The sequence below is a fragment of the Panthera onca genome, chromosome E3 (assembly GCF_046562875.1).
Source record: "Panthera onca isolate mPanOnc1 chromosome E3, mPanOnc1 haplotype 2, whole genome shotgun sequence".
NCBI lineage: Eukaryota > Metazoa > Chordata > Mammalia > Carnivora > Felidae > Panthera > Panthera onca.
The window spans coordinates 20,364,864-20,371,976 of record NC_138354.1 but is presented as its reverse complement, the minus strand read 5'-3'; the positions used below and the strand labels follow the sequence as shown (position 1 = coordinate 20,371,976).

Sequence of the window (7,113 nt, the reverse complement as noted above, 5' to 3'; positions counted from 1 at the left end):
CTGTCATATACTTGAACTGTAAGGTCTCAGTAAGCAGGGTCCATATTTATCTCCATATCTGTGTCCTCAGCACTTGTCACAGGCTTAGGCACACAGTAGGGCCGAGAGAAAAATAAGTGCATGAAAAATAACGAAAGAGAATTGAAGTACTGTGTCCCCTCCCAGAGGCTTCTCTGCTCCCCTGGCTCACCCTCCACCACAGCAAGCCCATCGGGCTGTCCTTGGCTGTGAGGATTCTGCCTCTATTCTAAGACCAGGAGCTTCTTGAGCCTAAGATGGGGTCAAATTACCCTCTGGATCTCCAGCACTTCGCAGCCTGAGTCAGCACATCCTCTTACCTTACCTCCTTCCATTTTCCCTTCCTCAAGTCTCTCCGGCCAAGCTAGCCTTCAGACAATTACTCCAACACGCCACCCCAGGGCCTTTGCACTTGCTGTTTTCTCTCCCTGAACTAGTCTTCCCCCATATTCTGTTCAGGATCAGCTCAAACGTGTCTTCATCAGGGACACCTTTCAACCACCGACCCCGACTGACCTAATAGGTCCCTCTCTGCTTTATTTTCTTCTCCGGACCTCTTGTCACCTGAAATATTTTATTCTCTTAGCATTCTTCCCTACTGCTTGGCTCCATTGGGGTTTTTATGGTGTCCAGTGGTTAGTGGTCTACGGGGCCTGGGCTCAAATCCCACACCTGCTGCACGATTCTCACCAAGTTGCCCCTCTGTGCCTCAGTTTCCCCATCCGTAAAAACGAGTGATAGTAATACAGCTCCCTCCTAGGGTAGTTGTGAGAGTTAAATAAATTACTACATGCAGTGCCTCACAACAGAGCCTGCCAGATCTTACCAGCTATTGCCAGAAGAGTTGTTCCACTATCTAAATTCTTCGGGCCCCCGGCATAAGGCAGGCGCTCAGGAAACATTGAAGGAACAAACGCACAGGGGCACCTCGCAGAAGCTGGGCCTTTGGGAAGGGCAGAGGGATGAAAGCCGCCCAACGCCCCAGCCCCACATGCACCTGCTCCCCTGCGACGCGAGGCTGGGGCCGGAGCCGGGACGCCATTCGGAGAGCCAGGGGGAAGCACTGCGGGGTTCTGGAGGGAGAGGCCGCGCGGGCGAGGAGGCGGGCGCGGGAGCCAGGCCGGGACAGTGGGCGGCCGGGAGGCACGGAGAGGGCGGGGAGGGCGGGGGCACGGGGCGGGGCCTGCGGAGGGGCGGGGCCTGCGGAGGGGCGGGGCGCAGGAAGCCGGGGCGGGCCGGCTCGCGCGCCCAGGAAAGCCCCGCGCGGCGCGGGCAGGACTGGCCGACCGGGGGTCCCCCACATCCCGCTCGGGCGCCGGCGCGGCGAATGGACCCGGGGCGCGCAGGTAGGACGCGGGCCGATGCGCGCGGCGGAGACGGGGGACCGGCCGGGGGATGGGCTCGGCCGCCGGCGGGGTTCCAGGCGACGGGGACCCCCGGGCCGACCAGACCCCGTCGGGGGTCGCCCGGAGCCCACTCCTCCCCGCGCCCCGAGCGGCGGCCGGCTCGGCCCGGGCGCCCCCGGGGGCGGCGGACGCGCGGAGCGGGGTCCCCGGCGCGCCCCCCAAACTCGTGCTGGCCCGGAGACGCCAGCGGGGACGGCCCCTCGGGGACCCGGGGCCGTCGTGAGCGTGGGGTGAGGCGGGGCTCGGGCCATGCAGCGCCAGTGTCCCAGCGATCACCCCCTGCCCCGCGCGCAGGAAATGGGTGAGGATTGGGGCGGAGGGGGGGAGGGGGAGTTCCGAAAACTGAACTTGGTTACCCGGTCGAGGCATCTGGGGAAACGGGGCCCTGTCGACTCCTTGTCTCCTTACTTGAACGCTGGGTAGACCCAGTAACAATAGCGGTCATTTAACTGGACTCATTTTGTACAGATTCTGTCCTGAGCATTGAACGTATTCTGAGTTAAATCGCAAAATAACTGTTTTGGTCGGTGCCGTGTGTCCGTCCGTTTTTCAGAGGAGGACGCTGTGTGGCACAGGCAATTTAAATGACTTGCCCGAGGTGGACAACTGCCTGGAAAGGGTGCGGCAGGATTCGAACCCAGGCGGTTCTGACGCCAGAGCCTGTCGTGGTCCACCCGTCGGCAATATTTGTCAAACTACCCCATAAACGAATTATCCAAGGGATTTTATTAAAAGGCAGATTCCCGGGCTGTCTTCAGTGAGGTTGCGATTCAGTAAATCTAGGAATCTGGAGTTTTAAAAACCCACAACATCTGGATTTCTTATATCAAGCAAGACGGGACCAAGCAACCCTCAGTGGTCCTGCTGCTGGGATTTGCAGATGGCTCCCCTGCCAGCACTCATCCCGGTGGGGTCCTAGCCTCTGCTCTTCCCCAGCTGCCTCCCAGGTTCCACCCCTGCTGCTCCTTCCCTAAGGGTGGCCTGTTAGAAGCCTGGGCATTTTCTGGGACATCAGTGCCTTGATTACAATCCTAAAGTCCGATGGGGAAACTGAGAGTGAGGTGCACCTCTGTCCAGGGTGTCCCCCCACGGTCAGGGGATTCCAGAGTCCTGCAAAGACTCCTCAAGAGCAGCTCACCTGCCCAGTGGTTACAGATGTGGATGCTGTGGTGTTGGCAGGGAGCAAGGGGTTGGGGGGGGCAACCTCCCGCAGCCATCCATTCATTAATCAGCACCCGCTGGGCTCCTACAGGACACTGCTCTAAATAGCACTGGTGTTTGCCTTTCGGGGGGGCTCGCGCAAGTAGGGGTGATCACCTGGCAGGGACAGGCTTCATGGAGCGGGGACCCCTGAGCCAGCCTTGGAAGAGGGGCGGGGGAGCTTGGCTACGGGAGAATGGGAGGGAGCAGCTGGGAGCAGCTGGGAGAGGCCTGAGGGAGAGGTGCCGGGGGAGGGGGGGGCAGCCAGACAGGGATGGGAAGGTGCGTCTGGCCACGTTGTGGAAGGCCTTGAATGCCATGCTGAAGAGTGTGGCCCAGTGCACTTCACCTCAGCCCGAGCCATAAAAACCACAATGCAGATTCCTGGGTGCCCCCGGATCCCTAAAGCCAAGGCTGGAGGGAGGCCTTGGGAAGGCAGCAGGGAGGGAAAACCACTCGTGAGTCAGGCACTCTGGTTACCACACGCCCAGTTACCAGCAGATCTGGGATCACCTGAAGATTTCCACATTCCGGGCAGCAGCTCAGTAACTGATGTGTTTTGTACCACACAGCAGGGGCAGGGAGGTGGTCCCCTGAGGCAGTCAGTTTCCAGATGCTCTGATTTAGCAACGCAGCTGAAATGCACTGTGGGAGAAGTGAGGAGAGGGCCTGTCCTGGACCCGTCCTCTCCCTCCACCCCTACTCCCCTGCCCCCCAGAATGGAGGTGCTGCCCTCTGCCCTCAGCTGCCTTTGATGGCACCTGCAAGGGAGGCAGGGACAGAGCCCCCCGGGGTGCTTCACATTTGTCAGGCTGGGCTTTCACGAAGGCTAAGGGCATCATGTTTTATAAGATACTTAACACAGTTTCCAAAGCGTCGTACATGCACAACAAATGTTCATGACTGTTTTTACCCGTTAGGAAGTATAGCGTGGAGGTAACGAGTATGGACTCTGGAGCCAGGTTGCCGAGGTTCAAATGCTGGCTTTCCAATTTACTAATTTGTCAGGACCTCAGTCTCCCCGTTTATGAAATTACAGTGACTGCTTTATACCATTGTAGCAACGATTAAGTGAACGGATACATGTCGAGCCTCCAGAGCAGTGCCTGGTACTGACTGAGCACTATGTACTTGTTAAATAAATAAAGGAACCCCATTGGATGGGATGGAATCGATCCATTTTGCCAGGGAGGAAACTGAGACCCAGAGATGTGTGCAGTGGCCTTGCCTAAGGCCATGTTGTCTAGGAGCGACAGGGAAGGATTTGAATCTGCCTTTCTCCCCAGCCTGAGTTCTCTCCTGCTATGTCAGTTTGCTCAGGTTAGCAAGAGGGACATCTTTCTGAGCGTTCCACATGCCCAGTCACGTTTGGCCAGAATTCCCTTGGCTAGGCTAGAAGACAGGCCAGTGGCTCGCCTGGCTGTGTATGAACTTGCCCTTTGCAAGAGTGTGGACAGGAAGCCCAGGGGAGACTGAAGGCTCTTGCAGAGGCCAGGGCAACCAGCGTCACCCAGGGCTGTCTCCCTGTTTTCTGACTGCCATCGAGTCATTCTGTTTCTCTGAGCAGGAGGCAGAGAGAAGGACACAGGCTTGCAGACAGGGGCCCCGGGTTCAGATCTGACCTTGCTATTTCCTATCTGTGTGATCATGAGGCACTTGCTTAACCTCTGTGAGCCTCGGTTTGCTTGTCACGAAAATGAGTATTGGGGGGTGTTCAGGGCATAGTTTTTACAGGCACCTTGCCCACGGCTCAGTGATGGCGGTTTCTCTTCTTAGGACAATCGCTTCTCCATATCCAGCACCTGGCTAGCTCATTCATGTCTCCAAATGTTCATCAAGCACCTATATGTTCCAGGAGCTACTGACCGAGTATTGGACAAAGTCCTTGCTCTCCTAGAGTTTAAATTCTAGTTTGAAGACGGGCGATACACAACTAAGCAAACACATTCACATGTATCACCCTTATTCCTAATTCTGAACTCTGCAAGTTCTGAAAACCGACAAGGTTTTCCATCATTCAGTTGGAAGCAAGAACTGAGGGCAACTAATCAGGGGGTTCTTTGGTGTGTTTGTTAATCCCCCTGGACGCCAACGCTTATGTGTTGCCCTGTGGAGAAATTGACATGAGCGATGGAGGGGGGGAGGGAGGGGGTAGTGCTGGACCCATGGGGGGAGGGAGGCAGGGTGGGTGGTTACGCCTGGTGGGATTTCATCCTCAATAACCTGTCTATAATCTGAGTTACTGTGACTTCTGAGACATGCCTGGTCCCCGGGGATTTCACACAAGAGGACAGGGACCTTCAGGACCCCGTCAGGACTGGGGAGGAAAACAAAAGCCGGGTGAGGGTGGACTTTGCGGGAGCCTCTCCCGAGGAGCCACATTTAGGACGATGTGGGGCAGAGGCCCCGGGGAAGAATGGGCCACGGGTGGGGAGGGAGCCCGCAGGGAAGGTCTCATCCACCCCACCAACCCCGCCTCCTGGCCCACTGCTTGTCCCTGGCTCTGGGCGCACAGTTCTGTCTAAACTCGCATGTCCTTGCCTTTCCAAGATGTGACCGTGAGTCTGAGATTTCGGGTTTGGCTCTGACTGACTCATTCTCACCCACGGGGGCCCACGTGGCATTTCCGAGTTTGCTTTAGAGACTCTGGGACTTGTCTCAAGCAGGCCCGGGTGCCAGCCGGCTGGAGAGGATCAGCAGCGGGGCGGGCATCTGAGTCCTCCCTCCACCCTCCTCCCTCCTCCAGGGACAGAGGAAGGAAGTGGGTCCGTGTGAGGGGAAGAGAGCGTGGCTTCCTGGGTTTGGTGGAACCCTTCCTAATATTAGCGGAAGGACTGTAGTTCTGAGCAGCGGGTTGAAGGGACTAACCACACACCTGAAAGTAACAGGTACACACACGTCTTGAGGGTCAGCACCAGGCTTCCACTCGCTCAGCAGACGTGTTAGGGACTGGGGACACAGCAGTGAATGACACAGAAACGAGAGCCCTCTTAGAGCTGACAGTGTAGCAGGGGAGGTGACTTTTGAGGTGAGACCTGAGGTAAAAAGGCACATGGACATCCGGAGAGTGATTCCAGCAGCGGGAACAGCAGGTGCAAAGGCCCTGAGGTGGGAACAGGCTTGGTGCATCTGACCCACAAGGAAGCTGATGTGGTGGTATGGAAGTGAGCCAGACACCGAGGGGTAGGAGCATAGGTCAGGGAGGAAAACGGGAACCAGATCCCTGCAGTGTCTCATTCACCTTGTAAAGTAACCTTCCCAAGTAGGAACTGCTCTTATCTAGACTCTGCCGATGAAGAAACAGGCACTGAGTAGTTGAGTAACTTGTCCGGGGTCACACGGGTGGCAGCGCGGGGCCGTGAACCCAGCAGCTCCAGCATCTCCAGTCTTTACCATGGTGTTTAAACACCTGGATGTGGGGGCGCCTGGGTGGCTCAGTCGGTTGAGCGTCCGACTTCGGCTCAGGTCACGATCTCGCGGTCCGTGAGTTCCAGCCCCGCGTCGGGCTCTGTGCTGATGGCTCAGAGCCTGGAGCCTGTTTCAGATTCTGTGTCTCCCTCTCTCTCTGCCCCTCCCCTGTTCATGCTCTGTCTCTCTCTGTCTCAAAAATAAATAAACGTTAAAAATTAAAAAAAAAAACAACAAAAAAACACCTGGATGTGGTCAGGCCCGGATTGGTGTTACGGGTGATTCCATCATCATACAGATCGTTTTACAGATCATTCTGCCAATGAGCACGTTCCCGGCCTGTGACCGTGACCGTGACATCCACCACAGCACAGAGCATACAGTGAGGATCAGGCACTGCGCTGGGTGAACACGGGTAGATGAGTGGGCGCCTCCCCGTTTCCCCGAGGAGGAAACTGAGGCTCTGGGTAAGTGGCCGATCTGGGTGGCACAGCTCCAAGGGGGCAGAGTCTGGATTCAAACCCACGGCTGCTGACCTGGGAGCCTATGCATTTAACCGCTGTTCTGAGCCATACAGCCCAAGGAGTAGAGAACTACGTTTCACGGTCAGAAATGAGGGGAGCACAGTCACCCAGAGCCATTTTGGGGAACTGGGGAGGCCCTGAGGTTTTCCTGAAGGAGCCAGGAAAGCGTTCTGCCTTTTGAAAAGAGGAAACGGAATCTCTCTGGAGAGGGGAGACACTAGATCTCTGGACGGGCAGTCCTCCAGGCTCTTGGAGCCATAGCCTCTTGACGATCTTGCCCCTGGCCATAGAGCACAGGCCTTCTGGAAGGCAGATCCTCATAGCAGGACAGCTCTAACTGGGAGAAAATCTTTCCTGAGATTTAGCCAAACTCACTTTCCGGTACCATTCACTTTCTGACTCTGGTTCTGCCCCCTTGGAAGTAGTAACCAGCTCCCCCCAACCTGAGCCCAATATTTCTCTTATTCAGACTACACAGGTATAGTCCTTTCAACCACTCTTCCTGACTCAAGGAATTGTAGAGAATTCAGCTTGGCTTTAGACATGAACAGATTCGT

General features: G+C 56.5%; 1 protein-coding gene across 3 annotated transcripts in view; it reads left to right on the top strand.

Moving 5' to 3' along the window:
• Nucleotides 1–1,232: 1,232 nt before the first annotated feature.
• The window catches only part of IL4R (interleukin 4 receptor), a 40,837-nt gene continuing 34,956 nt past the window's right edge, over nt 1,233–7,113 (top strand). For all 3 annotated transcript variants that reach the window (XM_060648819.3, XM_060648816.3, XM_060648817.3), the window contains exon 1: nt 1,233–1,364. The gene's annotated coding sequence lies outside the window, so the exon portion shown is untranslated. The remainder of the gene's footprint in view (nt 1,365–7,113) is intronic.